Source organism: Dipodomys merriami, unplaced genomic scaffold, assembly GCF_024711535.1.
Source record: "Dipodomys merriami isolate MVZ:Mamm:240054 unplaced genomic scaffold, mDipMer1.0.p SCAF_16, whole genome shotgun sequence".
Lineage (NCBI taxonomy): Eukaryota > Metazoa > Chordata > Mammalia > Rodentia > Heteromyidae > Dipodomys > Dipodomys merriami.
In genome coordinates this window covers 14,478,538-14,501,181 of record NW_027202937.1, presented here as the reverse complement: position 1 = coordinate 14,501,181, position 22,644 = coordinate 14,478,538, and the positions used below count along the sequence as shown (strand labels likewise).

The following is a 22,644-nucleotide window of genomic DNA, read 5'->3' as shown; positions in this document are numbered from 1 at the left end:
GAAAATGTCTATTTCAATGACTTTATAGTAAGTTTGAAAGAGTTCTTAATTCTGTTTTGCTGGTTATCAATATCATTTTAAAATAGCCTAATATATAAATTTTTATTGCCAGACACCGACTCTTATGATCTGTAGCCCTGAGTTGACAGAGAGATCATAGAAAAACAGAATGATGGGGCTGGGAAGGTGGCTCTGAGGTAGAGTGCTTGCCTTGCATGCATGAGGCTCTGGGTTCGATTCCTCAGCACCACATAAGCAAAAAGAAAAAAGGTGGAAGTGGATCTGTGACTCAAGTGATAGAGTGGTAATTTTGAGCGGAAGAGCTGAGGAACCGTGCCCAGGCCCAGAGTTCCTGCCCCACGAGGGGACCCTCACCAAAAAGAAAAAGAAAAACAGAATGACATAGAAATCTCTTTCTCTACTCTCCCCTATTACCTTTATTTCTAATATTTTTGAGTCTGGGTTTTTCATTACCACTAAATATGTAGTAGGTAGCCAGGAAACAATTTGGCAAATTTTCTAAAATATTCCTGTATATCTATCCTTTGTGGCAAGAATCCAGTTTCTAAGTGTTGATCCTACATTTGGCTCATTATTTCATAAACACAATTTAAATTCTAGCAAGAATCCAGTTTCTAGGTTTTGATCACACATATGGATCATTATTTCATAACCACAATTTAAATACTAGCAGAAGAGGAATTTTTGGTTATGTTAAAATATCCGTAAGCATTTATTCATAGAATGAATGCAGTGGAACTCAATGATGAAGTTAAAGTCTGTGGACACCTTGAAATCATTACACGATGGAATAGGAGAAACCCTAGTTCTCCTTAGCACAGTCCCAAATGTTTTTAATAGAGACCCAGAAACACAACAAATCAAAGAAAAGTTGGACAAATGGGATTGCAGAGCTTCTGCATGGCAAAGGACATACCTAGCAAGATCAATAGAAAGCCTACGGATTGGGAGAAGATCTTCACTAGCCATAGAATGGACAAGGGTCTCATATCTAAAATATACCTGGAACTCGAAAAATTAAATCCTCCAACAACAAATCATCAAAGAAACAACTGATCCAATACATAGGTGGGCTAAAGACTTACCGAGAAACTTCTCTGAAGAGGAAAGAAGGATGGCCAATAGACACATGAAGAAATACTGAAACTCCCTAGCCATAAAAAAAATGCAAATCAAAACAACACTGAAATACCACCTCACCCCAGTTAGAATGGCTATAATCAAGAATTCTAATAACCACAGATGCTGGATGGGATGTGGATAGAAGGGAACCTTACTGCATTGTTGGTGGGAGTGTAAACTTGTTCAACTACTTTGGAAAGTAGTATGGAGGTTCCTCAAAACACTCTACATAGAGCTCCCCTATAACCCAGCAATCCCACTTTTGGGCATTTACCCAAATGGTTACAAACAAGCCCACACTAAAGCTACCAGCACAACTATGTTTACTGCAGCATTATTTACCATAGCTAAGATGTGGAACTAACCCAGATGCCCCTCAGTAGATGAATGGATCAAGAAAATGTGGTATATATACACAATGGAATTCTATGCCTCCATCAGAAAGAATGACATTGCCCCATTTGTTAGGAAAGGGAAAGACTTGGAAAAAAATATATTAAGTGAAGGAAGCCAGGTCCAAAAAAACATAGCTCCCATGGTTTCCCTTATTTGCAATAACTAGTATATGTCTGAGACAAGCAGAAATGGTCAGATAAGTTGATGTTAGGCGAAATGAACCTCAAGATAAGGACTCAAATGTTTTTTCTTTCTTGCTATTGTTTCTAACATGTTTATAAGATATTTCTTTGTTGCTTTGTATGTCCCTCCCCCACGGTATAACCCCTGTTTTCATTGTATTTGATGTTGGTATAATTTGTGCAGGGGAAGGCAAAAAACAAATTTTTAAAATAGGGATATAGGCTGATCCATTCTAACAATGAGATGTACAAGACAAGACATTATGTCGAAAAACAAACTTTGCAACTTTGGTGGTGGGGAGTGGGGGGGGGGTTGGGGAATAGGGGAGAAATGGGAGGGCAGGGAAGGTAAGAGTAAACAAAGGAAGAGGCAAGAATGCTTGATAAGAAATGTACTCATTACCTTGCTCATGTAATTGTAATCCCTCTGTATGGAATTTTCATAATAAAAAACAACTTATTACTAATAATTAAAAAAAGAAGCAGGACATTAACTTGGTAAGTTTTTCAACATTGCTACTTCATTTTTTGTATTTTTGCAAGGAACTTCATTTCTTTTTATTTTAATAATTTTTTATTGCGAAAACACTGTACAGAGGGGCTACAATTACATGAGCAAGGTAATGAGTACATTTCTTATCAAGTATTGTTGCCTCCTCATTTGATTTTCCCCTACCATCCTACCCCGCCAAAGTTGTAAAGTTCTTTTTTCGACATAACACCATGTACATCTCATTGTTGCAATGGGTTCACCTGTATCTCTATTACAACGATTTATTTTTTCCCTTCCCCTCCCCAAATAATAACACCATCAAATAAAATGAAAACAAGGGTTATACCATGGGGGAGGAACATACAAAGCAACAAAAATAATCACCTTACAAATATGTTAGAAACAATAGCAAGAGGGCTGAGAAGGTGACACAGTGGTAGAGCGCTTGCCTTGCATGCTCAAGGCCCTGGGTTCGATTCCTTAGTACCACATAAGCAAAAAAAGAAAAAAGCCGGAAGTGACACTCTGGCTCAAGTGGTAGAGCACTAGCCTTGCGCTGAAGAGCTGAGGGACAGCGCCCAGGCCCAGAGTTCAGGCCCCATGACCGGACCCAAAAAAAAAAAAAAAGAAAGAAAGAAACAATAGCAAGAAAGAAAAAAAAAATCACTTTTGTCCTTATCTTGGGGTTCATTTTGCCTAACATCATCTTATCTGACCTCTTCTGTTTGTCTCAGACATCTACTAGTTATTACAAATAAAGAGACTTTATTTCTAACAATTGGTCATACATGTATACTTAATATTTGAGAATTATAATCTAAAAATTATATATTGTGTGAATCATTATTTTAAAGATACTATGAAAAGGGTAGCAGATATAAATTTGTACTTGAAAATAGTCACAAATATTCATCCATAGAATAGGATTGATTGTATGCAGATGATGAAAGGATAAGTTCAATGCCTTCTCATATCAAATGACTTTTGACATATAATTTTACTCAATAAAAAGCAGTCAGTAATGGGATTAAAATTCAGGGAAACATATTTGTTTTATGTGACATGAATGAAGAATCTCTGGACAAACATAAGAGAAACTATATATGTGAGAGACACAACAGCTGAAATTCCAGTTGACTCCTTTCTATGTTTTCCATTGTAGTTAACAATATAAATTAATCTCTTTTAAAAATGGATCAATGAGTCATATTGGGGGAAAAACACATCGAGTTTTTCTAGACACCATTCATTAGGGCCCTGGCATGCTCCATCATGCTATCAATGTCTTTATCTTCAAAGACCTATAAATTAATATGATTCTACATTAAACAGGGGTTGCAGTTAATTTCTTAAGACAGAACCATTCAATACAGGTATATGTGTAGCATACATAGTTTCATCAGTAAACTAGCTGATAAAGATATTTAAAATATTGATGCCATTTATTATAGGCACAGAACACAAAATCTTTGATCAATTTGGTAGAGACAAGCTTACAAATTTATGCTTTTAGAATGCATCTACCAAGCCAGGTTCTGGTGACTGACACTTATAAGCCTAGCTTTTCAGGAGGCTGAGATCTGAGAATTATGTTTTCAAAGCCAACCTAGGCAGGAAAATCTATGATATTTTTCTCTCTAACCAACCATAGGCTAAAGGTGGAGCTATGGCTCAAGTGTAGAATGCTAACCTTGAACAGGAAAAGTTTAGGAACAGCATCCAAGACCTGAGTTTAAGTCCCACATTGGCAAAAAAAAATATTCTATTACTTAACATTATTGTCCATATAAACATACAGGTTTACATTGCCCTACTTAACAGTAGTAAATGGCTGTTCCTTTTATAGTTAGTTGTACTATACATAAAAAACTCTTAAATTACTTGTATTACTATAAGTACAGACCCTTTATTTTTAATATAGATGTGACTTGCTTGAAAACAAACAGTAATTTATCTTTCTTTCACAGCTTTTTGTAAAAGTGTTTTCTTGCATTCAACATAAAGAACAAAACAAAGCAAATACTTTCTCAATCAATTATTGGTATTAAACTCAAACAAAGTATGTCACAATTTGGAAATGAAATGCTACCATATGAAGTTTGTATCATGAAGAATATATTACTGAATATTAAGAACAGACAGGAAGACTGGGTGTGGTGGTATACAGCTGTCAACACAGCTGTGGGGATCTGGGGTTAGGGGTTCAAACAACAAGCTTAGCTTAGCCTGAATAGAGAGACTCCATCTCAAGAAGAAAAAGCGGGATGTTACACACAAGTAAAATATAATTCCTGCCTGATGTTTTGAATTGCTAGGCCTCGAATTTGAGTTTCCCAACATTTATATTTCAGAACAGAGTTGACAACAGTTAAAATACATCTAAATCATCAGAAGAAAACTACTAAAAAATTAACATAGAATTAAACATTTTATACATCAAAATGTTGGAAGGTAGCAAATAAAACACAGAATCATACAATTCTACAGTTTTCCCACATGGAGAGAAGTCACATCATTTGCTTTTCCCTTCTCATACATCCACAAGTACTGTTTTCCAATACACTAGACATGAACTCTGCATTGATTTTTTCCTGTGAAATCTTATGAAAGATTGAGGAAAAAATTAACTGAAAACTTCAAATGACAAAATGAACTTTCAAGTTCAAGAGGTTCAGAAAACCCTAACAAGGCAAACCTCCAAACATCAACACTGAAAATAAAGTATTTTTTAAGAAATATACTCATTACCTGACTTGTATAACTATAAACCCTATGAATATCACTTTTATATCAATTAAAACATTTCAATCCAGGAATAGGAGAAACCCTAGGTCTCCTTGGCTCAGGCCGAAATTTTCTGAATAGAGACCCGGAAACACAACAAATCAAAGAAAGGTTGGACAAATGGGATTGCATAAAGTTGCAGAGTTTCTGCATGGCAAAGGACATAGCTAGCAAGATCAATAGAAAGCCCACGGATTGGGAGAAGATCTTCACTAGCCATACAACAGACAAGGGTCTCATATCTAAAATATACTTGGAACTCAAAAAATTAAATCCCCCAACAACAAATCCTCAAAGGAACAACTGCCCAATAAATAAGTGGGCAAAAGACTTAAAGAGAAACTTCTCTGAAGAGGAAAGAAGGATGGCCAATAGACACATGAAGAAATGCTCAACATCCCTAGCCATAAAAGAAATGCAAATCAAAACAACATTGAGATACCACTTCACTCCAGTTAGAATGGCAAAAATCAAGAACTCTAACAACAACAGATGCTGGAGGGGATGTGGACAGAAGGGAACCTTACTTCATTGTTGGTGGGAATGTAAACTTGTTCAACCACTTTGGAAAGTAGTATGGAGGTTCCTCAAAAGACTTCACATAGAGCTTCCGTATGACCCAGTAATCCCACTTTTGGTCATTTACCCAAATGTTTACAAACAAGACCACACTAAAGCTAGCTACCAGCACAACTATGTTTATTGCAGCCTTATTTACCATAGCTAAGATATGGAAACAACCTAGATGCCCCTCAGCAGATGAATGAATCAAGAAAATGTGGTATATATACACAATGGAATTCTATGCCTCCATCAGAAAGAATGACATTGCCCCATTTGTTAGGAAATGGAAAAACTTGGAAAAAATTATATTAAGTGAAGTAAGCTAGGCCCAAAGAAACATAGGTCCCATGGTTTCCCTTATTTGCAATATCTAATATATGTGTGAATCAAGCGGAAAAGGTCAGATAATGTGATGTTAAGAGAATGAACCCTTAGATATGTATTTTAATATATTTTTTCTTTCATACATGTGTTTCTAATGCATTTATAAGATTACTTCTTTGTTGCTTTGTATGTCCCTCCCCCACAGTATAACCCCTGCTTTCACTATATTTGATGTCAGTATAACTTGTGGAGGAGATGGGGAAAAACAAGTCTTTTAAGGATACAGGTGGACCTGTTGCAACAATGAGAAGTACAAGTTGTCATGTCCAAAAAGAGCTTTACAACGTCGTTGTAGGGGTGTGGGAAGGATGGTGGGGGAGGGGAAGGATTGGGATTGGGATTGGGATTGGGATTGGGAGTGGGGAGGCTGGGAAGGGATGTGAAGGGTAAACAAAGGAGGAGGCTGCAATGCTTGGTAAGAAATGTATGCATTATCCTGCCCATGTAATTGTAACCTCTCTGTACAGTATGTTCACAAATAAAATAAAATTAAATTAAAAAAGTAATGAAAATTATTTACATTAAATCCAGAATGGTTCTTTTCTAAAAAACAAAAAAAACAAAAAAAACCCAAAAAAACCCATTTCAATCCATACACATACCCATCACTTAAAACAAGATTCTACAAGTTGAAACAACTCAAAACGGTGAAAGAGTTCTCAGAGAAATAAGAGATTTACCTCAAGAGAACAAAGATCCTCAGATATGTCTTATAAGAAAACATGAGTCTGAGACAAAACTCTGGTAATTAAATTTCTTTATTAAAGCCATAATCCTATAGTTCATAGGAATACTTTGGATCTCCAGAAGATAATTTCTATTCAGAGTTGGTATTCATCCATCTCTAAGAAATCTAAGTAGATCTCCTGTAACACAGCACACTAATGAATGACTGCAGTTGTTTTTGTTCAAGCCTGGCTGTAGATTGGCAGCACACCTTTGTTGTGATGTCAGTGTGATGGGGCTCTGGCTTCATCTCCTTTGAAGGGGTTATGATATGGATTCAAATCTGAAAATTGATTATGATACATTTATTGACTCAAGCCAGATTTCTGTTTAGTTGCTCTGTGTGTTTTTCTCATTGTGTAGATCAATTAAGCTCTTTCCTCCTACAGTGTACATACAGATACCACAGAACAAAATCAGCTAATCACCGCTGAGATCTCTGTGATTGAAAGTATTCTGATTGTGACCCATTGCCATAGCCACACCCACCATCTCTATGGTGACCAGAGCTATTTTAGGATGCATAGGTAATCTATTCTCATGGAATAGTTGTCACAGAAAGGCAGGTAGTTTGGACAACCAACAGATTCTGCTATCAGTTCCTCTGGCAAGTGTAGGAACTCTCCTCTCTTCTCTGCTCTCCCTAAATACAACTGTGGGTTAAAAAAGAAAGTGTCACCTGAATGTTAGGTCTCTTATTCCCCTCACTTCACTGCATTCCTTTACTTCAGGAAATTTTAGGCAATGGGAGGAAAAAAGTGTTATTTAAGGTAAATCTGCATATTTGCCTGTGGTGAATATAGAATTACCTGCCTCCCTCTCCTTAGATCCTTTGTGGTGTCCAATGAGAAAGAGACCATTTCTGAAAATGGTATTAGGGATCCAGAACTGAGGTGTGAATCTCATAGGGAAGCCTACACACATCCTGGCAGTTCTCCTGGGCAATGACCACAGAAGTTGAGCATCTAAAAAGACAATCATGCTGGGGCTAGTGGCTTACATGCGTAATCCTACCTACTCAGGATGCTGATGGCTTAGGATCACAGTTCAAAGACTACTCTGGAAGGAAAGTGTAACACTTCTATCTCCAAATAACCACCAGAAAACCTGACTTAGAGCTGTGCCTCAAAGTGGTAGAGTGCTAGCCTTGAACAAAAGAGCTCAGGGACAGCATCCAAGTCCTGAGTTCAAGACCCAAGAACAACAACCAACAAAAAAAAAAGACAATCCTGGTTTGGCAGTGAACATTTCAAGGAAAAATACCTATAACAAGGAAAATAGAAGTGAATACCTCAGTAAAACACATGAAGGGGCCCAAGAAAACAGCCAGAAGTGAAATCAGGACACACACCATCCCAGCTCTCCATAAGTCCCCAACTGCCATGTTCTGGACAATATGTGCAAGAATAGATCTAGATTGTACCATTTGATGAGCTTTGCTTTGCTTTTTTCCGTTGCACACAGTTTGATGATCTTTTCTATCAATGAAGGTGTACTCAGAAAATATTCAGAAAGTGACCTCTGTGGATTCTCAGAAGTTTCTTTAACATTACTTCCTGGCTTTGATGATGAATGGAGGATATGGGATGAGAGCAAAACCAAGTTGAAGAAACTTGGACTCTTTAGGGAACTCTTCATCATCACCGTGACTCCTCATTATTGTACATTCACTATAATTCACTCAGCAAGTTTCTTGCCTCAGCAAATTACAGAGTAGTAAGAAGACAGCAGAATTGTGCCTCAGGGATGGAGAGTTGCAGAAGGAGCACTTTTCCCCTGGTGAAGATAAAACTCATGACAGTGACATCTTGACAGCAATGGAATTGGTTATGAGCACTGAGTCTAAGGAAGGATAAATACAACCTGACTCTTACTGTTTAATCACAATTTCCAAGTTGAGTCAGCTGCGACATCTATGTAGGTAAGTGATCCAGTACTGAAGGTTGGGGCTACCTTTGGCTTTAAAAGGGAAGCTGTGGAGACACAGGTCAGGGGCAGGTTGTGAGAGAGAAGGGTCGGAGACATTTGACCATTTGTAGAATAGGAAGGTATCAGACAGAACTGCGGTAGAGGAAGACTTATTAATTCCTCTCTACCTCTAACCTCTGTTTTTCTCTCTATAAGAAGTCATTGAGTTAAAAGGAGATAAGAAGCTTATAAAATATTAATATACACTCAATGTCTCTGCTAAAAAGGTTTTAGAGTAGATATAGGTGTATGGCTTTTCCAGCCCACTTGTAACATTCATCAAGACAACAAAGATACTCTTTCTTTATTCTAAGGTTTCTTTATTCTAAGATTTATTATGAATATTTCAGAGAACCAACATGTATATTTTTCTAAAGTAAAATCTTAGCCAGAGCAATACCGGGGGTATGGCAAGTAAAAATTAACTCTGATTTATGAGTGTCTTTAAGGATAGTCCCCGTCATTTCCTGTATCTGTAGAAACCTGTATGTTCACCTCATCTCTACATGTGAGAAGACACTGAAAATGAAATCAAAGTGCATTGACTTCTCCAGGCCATTCAGTTTTAACATCTATAATGAAACATAGGGAACCCAAATACCTTCACAATCTGTTTAGCTGATACGTTGCTGAGCTGAGTTTATTGTCAAGATTTGAGTCATATGCTTGAATTCCTAATTGATTTGTAAGCTGTTTTTCAAGCACTTAATAGCAGGAGATTATGTCAGGAAACATATGTAAATAGACTCAAAAGTGACATCTCCAAGTAGTTTTCATTATGCAGGTGAGGATGATGGCAGCTGGCAGACATCCAGCCAGCCAGGGAACACAGCCCGGTGGGGTCAGGTAATAATACTAAGGGACAAAATTCCAAGCTGATTTCTGACCCATAGCCAGCATTGTGCTAGGAAGGTTACTGGTTGGGAAAAACTTCACCATGGAGACATTCTGCATATTCTTTTTGGCAAAGTGTCTATATGATATCTTCTGGGGGAGCTGATGGGGAAAAATGTTGAAAGTATTGCACAAATAAATTTAATAAACAAGAAAATTGTGGAGGACTAAATTCAGGTTGCATGGAAAGCTTTTTATGATAGGTAAAAATAAAAGCAACATAAATTTATGTTCTGATCTTCATTTTGAATATAATACAGAATATGCAGAAAATAAAAAGACCCCACTTCATAAAGTGGTTTTACAAATCACAGCAGGAGATTTTAGAGTAGTTTGGTTTACACTGTGTGGATTCTTTGCTTACTTGAAGGATAGATGCATACAAGATCATACAGATGATCCCAGGGAAGGAAAACTACAATCAAATCTACCAATGACAGGTGCTGGTGGCTCATGCCTGTAATCCTAGCTACTGTAGAGGTTGAGATCTGAGGATTGTAGTACAAAGCCAGCCTAGGCAAAAAAAAGTCCCCATGAGACCCATATCTCCAATTAACCACTCTAAAGCCTGAAGTAGTGTTGTTACTCAATTGGTAGAGTACAAAGTTTGAACACAACAGCCTCAGTCACACACCCAGGACCTGAGTTCAAGCAACACACATGATTAAAAAAGACAAGAGAAGAAAAATATCCACCATAGTGATTGTATGTATTGGTTATGAGAAGTGAAAGGTGTACAGATTAGAAATTGACTGCATATATTTATTGCTTTTGCTTACCTCTTGTGGAAAAAGAACATGATCATTGAAAATTTGGACATGAGGAATAGAAAGAAGAAAAAAACAGGTGGATGCATGTAATCTATGTCTAAATTGTAGTCATCAAGATGCCCAGGTCACATGAATCAAGAAAGGAAGAAAGTGCTGGACACTGGTACCTCATGCCTGTAATTCTAGCTACTCAGGAGATTAAGATCTGAGGATCACAGTTCAGACCAATGAAGGCAGGAAAGTCCATGGACACTTATTTCCAATAAACCACCAAAAATAAAAAAGGTGGAAGTAGATCTGTATTTCAAGTGGTAGAGTGGTAGCCTTGAGCTAAAGAGTTCAAAGACAGAGTTCAACCGTCAGGACTGGCAGATAGACAGACATACAGACAGAGTGAAAGAGAAAGAGAGGAAGCAAGGGAATAAGGAAGGAAAGAAGGAAGGAAGGAAGGAAGGAAGGAAGGAAGGAAGGAAGGAAGGAAGGAAGGAAGGAAGGAAGGAAAGGAGGGAGGAAGGGAGGGACGAAGGGAGGGAAGAAAAGGAGGAAAGTTTGGAGGGAAAGAAAAAAGAAAGAAAAGAAGGAAAAGAGGAAATTAGGGAGGGAGGAAATGAGGAAAGAAAGGAGCTTAGGCATCTTCCAGGAAACGGAATTTAAATACTTCATAAACCATTCTTTTATTTTGTAAACAGGGATAATCAATAGACCTGAACTATGTCATCTTCACTTGGTTGTACTCTCAAAAGACTTTTCCTGATCCTGTATATGAAATCAGATGATTTGGAGTAACCTCATTCAAAGGATAATCTTCTATATGCTTACTGGACCTGGAATTTTAGGAAACATCCTTGTACTTGTGAAACATGTATATACTGTCGTTATGGGTCCTGAAAAAAAGAAACCCATATGCATTATTCACATTCACCTGGTTTTTTCAAATATAATCATTATTTGTAGCATAGGGGCCAGAGGAATATTAGCCACAGATCTTTGTACCATAAACTTCCTAGGTGATGTTGGTTACAAAACTGTGATTTATATGGAAAAACTAGCTCGAGGCCTTTCCATCTGCACCACATGTCTCCTCACCATGGTCCAGGCCATTACTCTCAGTCCAAGAACCACTCAGTGGAGAAAGCTCAAACCACAGACTGCATGGCAAGTTCTCCCCTATCTTCTCATCTTTTGGGTCTGGAACTCTCTGATAAGCTCCTATTTGTTCCTCTACATGACATCACTCAATAGCATGAACAGCTCCAGAATTGAAATACATGTTAGGTATTGTCATATGCATCAATCTGAGCATGGGGTTAGGTGGCTTTTCCTCTCCCTCATGACTCTCCAGGATGTGATCTTTCAGAGTCTCATGGGCTGGAACAGTGGGTACATGGCTTTCCATCTGTATAACCATCACAAGCGAGTCCTCTACCTTCATAACTCCAGGTTCACACACAATTCCAGCCCAGAAATCAGAGCCACTCTAAGTACTCTCATTCTCTTGACCTATTTTCTTTTTTTTTATTTGGCAGATTTCATTTCCACAATTTATATAGGTTCTATCATGACACATGACTGCACAGTACTAAATACCAAGGTATTTCTAGTCCTTGGGTATGCTGGTCTCAGCCCCTTCATCTTGATCATCAGGGATGCACAGGCTGCTAAATACTGGACTATTCACTGAGAAGTACAAAAATTACATTACATTGATTCCTCAATGAGCCAGATGTGTAAATTTCTTTATGCTACCATTCTATGAAATCATGACAATAAGACTATATTTTCATAGATTTATTTTATTTTTAAGATGTCTAGTTCTTGAAAAATCTAAGGTTGATTCAAAGATTCTAGAATCTTGGCCAGACAGATTCTTATTTTCTTCCTATTCCCATCCTGTAGTTTCTTGCCTGGGAAGAAAATACTTCTAGTCCTTCAAATACAGAGTGTATTTTCCCTCAAACCCCAACATTTCATGAACTAATCCCTTGTATTAATGTTAGACCAAATAAACTTTAGTGTTCACATTATTAAGGAAACTATTTGGTACCTTGTAAGTATGTACCAGTAGCTTTCTAAGGAACAAAAGAAAAATGAAGAATCAAGACGTCTCACTTAGCTCTGTATAGAAAATCAGAAGATGTTTGGTTTCAAAAGCATTAAAGAAATTGATCCTGAGAAACACTGTATGCCAATTAGAAACACATCCAAGACCATAATGGTCAGAAAATACCTAGGAATACACACAGGAAGAAAGTATTCTTTTACAAAGGATGCTATCCTGGCTTTGAAAACAATGCTCCAGATGGTGCTCCAATGTATAGCTGGGTCATCGCTGGCACTGATATCTCTACTATAAATTTCACAGGCCAAGAGACTGCACCTTTGGAGAACACAGCTTCCACTTCAAGTCACTCATGATATGGCCTGCACAGGAACAACTCCAAGTCTTTGCTCCAGTCACAATCCTGAGTATTCATCCCCTTATGGATGCAAATGTGGGCTGGATTCATGGCACATAAGGACCACCACTCCCAAAGGCAGGAGTGTGTTGTGATTGCTGAAACCAAGGTGAACATTTCTCTGACTTTCCAAGAAGACCAGGGAAAGGGGAAGTTCAGGAAACTTCCACTGCCTGAGGCATCTACAGAAGGAATCCATGCTCTGGGCAGACCACAGTCCACTGCAGCTCAGTTTCATCTAGAAGGTGCACAAAATCTTTTCAGCTGTTTTATTAAAGCTTTGTGTTGGCTCTAGATCTTACTTAGCAAAGATTTCTTGAAGCAGAAAAAGGGTTTCTGTGAGCAAAGAGGAAGTGGTCTTACTCTGCATTTTCTGAGACTAGGTGGTTAGAAAGCAGTTGATGGAATGGAAGCCAGAACTCTCTTTGTTCCAAAGTCATGTCCTGAGCTTCTGACTTGGGAAACTTTCCAGAGGAAGCAACAGCTATAGGACCAGCACTAGTCTCTGGAAATCTAAATGTCTTTGTAAGAAATTGTGTGGGTAGGCAATATGTGTGAAAATAAGAGAGTAAGCAAAATTAGCTCACCTTTCTATCCAACACTGTTTATGTTCCTTGATTTTTATTCATCTTGCAATTACAAAAATTAAAAGCAGATCTGGGCAATGGTGTCTCATGCCTATATACCTAGCATTTTACAATGCGAAGATTTTAAGATTGCAGATTGAAACCAACCCTAGGGGAAAAAGTCTTTCAGACTATTTCCAACTAACCAGCAAAAATGCTGGACTGGAACCTGACTCAAGTGGTAAAGTGCCAGCTCTGAGAAAAAAGTCACTGATAAAGAGCTTACAACCCTCAGTTCAAACCTGATACAACAATCAACCAATAAATTAATTGACTTAAGTATAATTAACCTTAACTTTAGGCATATACAATTAAATGATGTTTTGATACATAAGTGTAACATAAAAGTTTCCTATCATTTTCAGATATAATAGAGATCTCAAAATGTTTTATGCATCCACATGTACATAGACACACATTTATAGAACTTATACTGCATTATATAAAAATAAAGTCTAGGCCGGGTGCTGGTGGCTCACGCCTGTAATCCTAGCTACTCAGGAGGCTGAGATCTGAGGATCTCGGTTCAAAGCCAGCCGGGGCAGGAGAGACCGTGAGACTCCTATCTCCAATAAACCACCAGAAAACTGGAAGTGGCGCTGTAGCTAACGTGGTAGAGTGCTGGCCTTGAACTGAAAAGCTGAGGGACAGCGCCCAGGCCCAGAGTTCAAGCCCCACGACCGACCTAAAAATAAATAAATAAACAAATAAAATAAAATAAAAACAAAGTCTAAAATAGGAAAGCAAACTATAACATTGGAAAGTTGGGATTGTTCATACGTCACTATGGGAAAACAAATTTGTAAACAAAGTTGTCAGTTACTTTTAAACATTTCCTATGCTTTTCGGGGGGGGGGGGAGGTGTAGAGAGAGAAACAGGGAATAAGAGATAGAGAGGGAGAAACAAAAATTACATAATGCACTGTATATACAAATGCAGCTGGGTGCTGGACGCTCGCATTTGTAATCCTTGCTACTCAGAAGGCTGAGATCTGAATATGGTGCTTTGAAGCCAATCAAAAACAGAAAAGTTGCCATGAGAGTATTCTCTCTAATTAGCCAATCAAAGACCGGAAGTACTGCCCTGGCTCAAAGTGGTAAAGAGCTAGAAAGAGCTCAGGGACAGAGCCCAGGCCCAGCACCCCAACCCAAAATATATAAACTAAGAATTTCTATTTTTTTTACTTTATCAAGATGCTAAAAATAATCAAGGCTTATTTAAGAGTTACATCTTCATTTTTAAAATGTCTGGTACTAGGCAGTCTAGACTAGTTCAGAGTTTTCAGCAAGTTGAAAATACAGATTATTCCCAGGTTTTTAGCTTCTAATTCCAATGGGACTTTGGCTTCTTGTTTGCATGGAGGGAAAGTGCTGAAGATAATTTTCTTGCCAGAAATCAGTGTTATTTTTTCCAAAAGCGTTTGAATCAAACAGGAACATCCAAGTATTGTCTACCTTGTTTTTTTTTTTCAAATAGATTTGCAATATCTCCTTAATTTAGTTACTAGTACTCATGAAGTTTGTGCCAGGGGATACCCAAGAAACAATGATCAAAGTACAAAATAGTGATGTAGAGTATCAGTAAATACCGTGTATCTCTACTGGAAAAAATGGAGATGGTCAGTGAGAGACACTAGTTCACTGGAGTACAATGGATGTGGTTTACAGTTTCTTGGTGTTATTGTTTCCAAAGATCTAAGGAACTTGTAACATATATAAACATTGTGAGTCAATTCAAAATACACTGAAGACTGAATTATGGTCAGCAAATTCATAGGAAAGCAGAGGGAAAGATTCTCCTTCCAAGAATACTTTTGGATTCAAAAAGGATGCTCCTTTCCAGGCTCAAACTCACACCCTATGACATATACTTTGTGTAAGTACTGCAAACAACTTCTTTTCTGACCTCCATTTCTGGTTAAGTTCATTGCATGGCCTATCAAAAACATACAAAAGGTTTTGCTTCAATCCAAGGGGCCTGGGAATTTCCCGGTGCATTCTCCAAATCCATATTACATGTCTCTTTGATATGTCAAATGTGGTCTGGGTTCAGCTGTGGGCTGCACTGGAACGACTAGTACTGAAGGTAAAGACAATACTCTGCTTGCTGAAACTGTGATAGACACTCCCTTCCAAAATGACCAGAAAACCTGTGGGCTCCCATGGAACTCCACTGACTCAAGCACCTTGGAGAAGATTCCCAGTGGTGACCTTGTGGGTGGACAGACATCTCTTGTCTGAGTAGATAAGAAGCATTTTCCTTTCTTCTCTTCCTGGTGATTTTATTTGTTGGTTTGTTTATATTGGGAACGGGATGTACAGAAAGATTATAGTTACATAAGTGAAGTAATGAGTATGTTTCTTTTTGAACAGGGTCACTTGGTCTCTCCCTTTCTCCCATTTTTCCCCTCCCTACTCCCTTTGCCCACAAGTTGTATAGTTCATTTTCAACAGTGTCTAGTGTGTATCAAGCCGCATTTGTTCACCCTTTGTTCCACCATTTCTGTGCTCCACCTTACCTTCCCCAAAGTTATTTTGCTTTATTCTTTTCTCCTTTGGCGCTGTTTTTTTTTTTTTTAATTTCTGTACCTTTTGTCTTATAGGTAACTTTTTCCTGGTGATTTTTTTTCCGTGCCTTAGTAAGATTCTTGTTGTAGAAAGCCTATTGGACGTCATCTTGGGAGGAACTCCAAGCCCCTTCAGGTGTTTACTAAAGCCACTGCTGCCAGCTTACTCACATTCTCCCCCTGTCCCAATACATATGCTAGAAAAATAAAGAGGAGGTATTGAAGGGAGTGGTGCTGCATTTTCTATGACTAAGTTATCTACCAAGTAATGAATACACTGAGGGCTCACAAACTCTTTGTCTTGAATTGAAATTTCTAGGGAACACAACTGCAAAGGGGTATGAAATGGGTCTCTGAAACTCTGGAAGTTTCTAGGTTAAAATTAAACTAGCGTATTATTTTGGTGGTGGTGGCGATGGTGGTGTGAGTGGTGTGTCTGCACATGTATGAATATGTTTGTCTCTGTGTGTGCTTACATGGTCTATAACTTAAAAATGTTTTCTGCCAGGTTGTTTCAATTATAGATTGGCTTCTTTGTTGTATTAAAGCTTTTTGTTTACATATAAACCTGTATGTTTATAGAGTTATTGCTTCAGTGTTTTCAAAATTCTTATTGCCCAGGACAATTTCAAGGAGTGCTTCCCAGTTTTTCTAGGAGTTTTATGGTTCCAAGTCTTATGCTTCAATATTTATAGTAATTTTAGTTGATTTCCTATGTGGTTTGCAATAAAGATCGAATTTCACACTCTGTGAACACTCAATTTTGTCACATCACTTACTAAAGAGACGTACTTGGTTTTTCTTCGTTGTGAATTCTTGGTATCCTGTAAAATCAATTGACTGTATATGCTTGAGGGTATATCTGGGCTTTATAAAATGTTGATTATTGTAGCCTTTTACAAGTACTTGACTGTGCTGGCCCCTTTACATTCTCCAAAGTTATTTTGTATTATTCTTTCCTCCATTGTCACTGCTTTAAACAAATTTCTGTACATTTTGTCTTATAGTCAAGTACTGTGATAACTCAATAGTTTAATTCTCAAAATTGATTTGGTCTTTTGTGCTTCCATATTGATTTGATAAGTTGTTTACTGTGGAAAGCACCATTGGAATTTAGAGAGGTTCTGTTTTTAATCTGTATATATCTTTGAATAGAATTCCTTGGATGTGTTAGTGCTATAAATTATTTCAATTTATAACTCTCTTTCCCTCTGACAATCATTATTGCTTTTTTGGGGTTGAAAGAACTTTTGATGAAAGCATGTCTAATTCTATGTCCGTATGCTGGTTTACAGGTTACAACTTTAGTCAGGTGAAGTGAACAAACTTGCTTTGTGGTTCACTTACTTAGATCACAAGCTCCAATTAAACTAATTAATCCTTAATTAACTATGAGATAATTTCTGGGACAAACAAATACAATAATTGCGGGGAGGGAGTTGTACTTTAGGGACTGAGATTCTGCAGAGTTTTCTTCTTCCTGGCAGGATGATAGCAATGAAACTGAAGTATTCATGATATATTTTGGGCATCAAGACTTCTATAACCAGGGGCTGGGAAGGTGGTTCAGTGGTAGAGTGCTTGCCTTGCATGCCTGAGGCCCTGGGTTCGATTCCTCAGCACCACATAAGCAAAAAGAAAAAAGCCGGAAGTGGCGCTGTGGCTCAACTGGAAGAGCGCTATCCTTGAGCTGAAGAGCAGAGGGACAGCGCCCAGGCCCAGAGTTCAGGCCCCACAACTGGACCCCCCCCAAAAAAAGACTTCTATAACCATAACAGGAGAAGCCTCCTTAGCAAAAGGATTAACCCAGAGCTTGTCTACAGCACAGCTCAGGTAGGTAGATGTGATTTTTTTGTTGTTGGCTATTCACAGATGCCATTTGAGTAGAAATGTTAATCTGTCTTTCACTAATCTAGAAAATCGATAAGAGGGCCTATGAATCTTAGATACTACTTTCCTTTTCTAATATCTAAGGTATCAATTGTGAGCAAGAAAGTGGAAGGGACTATTCCAACAGCTATTCCTCTAGAAATGCTTGGACATCTCTGACCTGAGGTTTAAGATCTGGAAAAAAGCTCTTCAGTGGGTTTCCCATAAGATTCTCACTTTGGGCTGGGAAGGTGGCTCAGTGGTAGAGTGCTTGCCTTGCATGCATGAGGACCTGGGTTCGATTCCTCAGCACCACATAAGCAAAAAGAAACAAGCTGGAAGTGGCCCTCTGGCTCAAGTGGTAGAGCGTTGGCCTTGAGCTGAAGAGCTGAGGGACAGCGCCCAGGCCCAGAGTTGAGGCCCCACAACCGGACCCCCCCAAGAAAAAGATTCTCACTTTGTGTTTTCCCCAGTGTGAAGATAGGAGAGATTTATAAGTTATTAGGAAAACTGTTTTTCTTAGCATTCAATTTTGCCTGCCAATATTATTACTGTCAGCGTGGTCAGAATCCATAAAATTTATTTAATATTTGATTCATTCCTGTTATTTTGCTAAGATTTTGACATTGTAAAACAGTGAAGCGATTGATGGAAAATATTGGGCCTCTATAGAAAGATGTCATTAAAAAAAAAAGTTAAGTCTGTTATGAGTTCCATACCTTTTATGGACACTCATATTTTTGTTTGGTTGGTAGAGGGACTCACTGTGCAGCTCAGACTGGCTTCCAACTATCAAACCTCCTGTCTCAGCCTCCTGTGTGCTGGAAGTCTAGTCATAGAGCACCATGTCCAGCAAGTGCAATATTTTTTTATTGTGAGAATAACATACAGAGGAGTTACAATTACATGGGCAAGATAATGAGTACATTTCTTATCAAGCATTGTTGCCTCCTCATTGTTTCCTCTTCCCATCCCTTCCCATACTCCTTCCCTCTCCCCACCAGATCCTCCCCTAATGCCCCACCAAAGTTGTTAAGTTCGTTTTTCGACATAACGACTTGTATATCCCATTGTTGCAATGGGTCCACCTGTATCCCTAGTTAAACAATTTGTTTTTTCCCTTCCCCTCTACAAATTATACCAATATCAAAACAGTGAAAGTATGGGTTATACTGTGGGGGAGGAACATACAAAGCAACATAGAAATCATCTTATAAATATGATAGAAACTATTGCATGAAAGGGAAAAAAAACATTGCAATAATTATCTTGGGGTTCACTTCCCTAACATCAACTTATCTGACCTTTTCTGCTTGACTCAGACATATATTACTTAAAGTGCAATAATTTTTAAGAGCTCCTGATATCAGACTAAATACTAACCACTTACTATTCCATCCATACTAAGCAATTCCTTTGTTCTTGTAGAAGCTTTGGCATACATCACTACATGGTAGACATTTGGGATTATGTTCTGCTTTCTTTAATGCATCTAAGAATCCTGTTTAAGATTTTTTATTTCCTTTAAGTATCTATACAAAGAGGTTTCAATTTAAAATGCTTGTTTATGAGTACAAAGCATCTTGTCAAGAATTCTTTAGTCACTCAAATTTAGGGGACGAGGAAGAATCTAATAGACAATAGCTGCTACTCCTAAAGTCAGCTGATACAAACCCACGTACAAGTCTATGTTCTTACAATCCATATTTCCAAGAAGAAAAAGGAGAGAAATATAATAAATGCATTTATATGTGATAGAGAAAGAGGAGAGGGAAATATAATAAACCCATTTATATGTGATAGGGAGTCAAAGTGGACTGCTTATTGAATTGCATTCCATGTATAGAGGATAAATGCAAATACTATGAGTGGACTGTATGTACTGAGTTCTTTTATTCTTCTAAATTCTCCATAGTTTGGTTTAAGTTTGTACGTGAGATAGGAATTAGGAACTCTAAGATTTTATCCAGTCTTCAAGTCTGAAAATCAGCTTGAGCTGATAAAGACCAAAGAGGCCTCATTTTCTATCAGGTCACTTTTAATCAAAGTAATCAGTATAAAGTTATACCTGTTATTTTTAAAATCGTTTCTCATAGAGTTATGCAGCACCTATAAAATACCACCATGGCCCACAATCTGAACAATCTCCCTTCAGAACAATTATACTATTAAAGCTATTATCACAGATTCCTACATCTTATGAAAACATATTAACACACACTCCCTTCTAACAGCCTGGATAAACATAAACATGTCTCAAACCCATTCAGCAGTCTGACACAGGTCCCAGATATAAGTCAATGCAAAATCAAACCTTTCTCTAAAGACCTCCTAGGTAGCATTCCAATCTGTAGGGTATCATTTCTGGCTGCAGCCCATCAATTATCTGATTTTTTTTTTCAGATGGATACCTGGTACTTGTCTTTGGCTGACTCATTTTAACTATTGAATCCTAAATGAAAAAGCTATGGCATTTGGCCTGCTATTGAGGCTTACAAAGTACTACAGAATATTTGTAAGTAACTAAATCACAGAATCAATTTGGGGTTCAAATTTATCTCTGTAATACTGAGATTAGTCAAAAAAAGAGTTATAAAATTTGGAAGCAAGCTGGGCGCTAGTGGCTCACGCCTGTAATCCTAGCTACTCAGGAGGCTGAGATCAGAGGTTCACTGTCCAAAGCCAGCCTGGGCAGGAAAGTCCATGAATCTCTTCTCTCTAATAAACCACTAGAAAACCGGAGGTGGCGCTGTAGGTCAACTGGTAGAGCGCTAGCCTTGAGCTGAAGAGCTGAGGGAAAGCTCTCAGGCCCAGAGTTCAAGTCCCATGAATGACAAAAAAAAATGTGGAATCAAAAACCAAATGTAGAAATTTTACTCATGAAAAGTAGAGAAAGGAAAATTGAAAAAAAAAAAAAACTAAGAGAGAGAATTGAAGTTGAACTATTCCTAAAATTAAGAAATATTGAAGAAGTTGAAGGGTGTTAGGAAATCAGACAGGTTAAGCATGAACCCCAGACATTTGCAAGTAGATATTGGAAACATGACAGAATAAAATTAAAAAAAAAAACAACAGGAAAATATCCTGGCCAAAATTGGGGCATTTACCTTCACCAGGCTGAAATTGAAAATAGATACAACATATTAGGATTTAAGCAAATTGAGTCCTTGGTTACTATGGACCTCAAAGGAAAATTTGGATAGAGAATTTAGACCATTGAATATTAGTTTTCAGGATGGCATTTGAGACCACAACCAATGACCCACCAAGTGTGAAAAAAAAAAAAGAAATCAGAGTTACTGAACAAAAACTTGGTAATATATAAACCAGATAATATATATATATATATATATATAATGTATTATATATAGAGAGAGACAGAGACAGAGAGACAGAGATAGAGACAGAGAGAGACAGAGAGAGTTTGTTTTCCCCTATATGCCAGGAAATATCTATAGGATGAAGTGAGTTTTTTTTTTTTTTTTTACAGATACATACAATCACTACTGATGCTTTTCTTCAAAACAGCATTGCCTGCATCTAAGTTTTTCTACCTATGAAGACAAAAATGGCTTTGAACATTGCTAAGGCAAAAACTTCTTTATTACTGGACTTGATATTATGGATAAACCTTTCTGCTTTTGTAATTAATATGCTCAGTTTGGTGGGAAGCACAGAGAGGAAATCTAAGCAATTTCATTTCATCCACTGGGTTTTTACAAAGACACTAATGCTGCTTCCTAAAGGAATGCTAAAGACAAGAGTAGCTTTTGGTTTGATAAATATACTAGATGCCATAGGCTGTCAGAGTGTTGTTTCCGTGGACAGAATGGCCCAGGGCATTTCAGTCAGTACCAGCATTCTCCTAATGGTGGTCCAGACCATCACCAGCAGTCCCAGAGCTTCCCAGTGGGAGAGAATCAAGCTGGCGTCTCCATGGCACAATTCCATGTGGGTCTTCTTTTGGATTCTCAATTCATTGATAAGCATGACTTTATCCATTCCAACAAAAAACTAGCATAAAGACACCTAAAATTAGCAAAAGTGACAACTTTTGCTATTTTCCATGAAATGGATTTTTCTCACTCTTATGATTCCATGTGATGCCGTGTTTCAGGTTGTCATGGCTAAGGCAAGGGCATTTCTTCTCCACATGGCACCATCTTAGAACTCTGTGCTCTCTACCTTCAGAGCTCCCTAATTCTTTGCAAACCTCAACCGGAGATGAATGCTGACCCTTCTGATGCTTTGTTTTCCTTTCATTTTAACTAGACAGCTTATATCCTCTATTCATAGTTAACATTCTCCTTAGAGAAAGATGTCTTAACAATGGGTGTTTAAGAATCTGTGACCCGTTGTTTGCCAGGCCATTTATGCCAATTCAAAGAGGTGAACTTTGGCTCAAAGTTGGCATGATAGTGGGTGAGAAAAATATTAGAACTTTTGTTTCATTCATCTTTTGAATGTAAGCTTCAAAGTAGTCTTTGTTCAGTTATTCTCTGTGTAAAATACAATCACATCAAATAGCATAAACATAGACATATTCATAGTTGAACAACAATCCTAGTAGCCTCCAGCTAAGGCTGACACAAAAACTAGAGACAAGTAGAATGATCTAGAAATCTCATTTTCACTCTGCTACTCTCAAAAAATTGGATGTAATTCCAAATTCCTTTAAAACTGGCTTTTATCATTTATGTGGGGGAGGGGAATCATTGTTACTGCTTCACACATGTCTATACTCTAATTTCAAGTCCTGAGACTAGTCTTTCACTACCTCTATTCTAATAATAGGGATTCACAAAAACAATTTGGTAAATTC

General features: G+C 37.8%; 1 pseudogene; it reads left to right on the top strand.

Moving 5' to 3' along the window:
- Positions 1–11,015: 11,015 nt before the first annotated feature.
- LOC138827671 (vomeronasal type-1 receptor 40-like) lies at positions 11,016–11,985 on the top strand (annotated as a pseudogene).
- Positions 11,986–22,644: the final 10,659 nt, after the last annotated feature.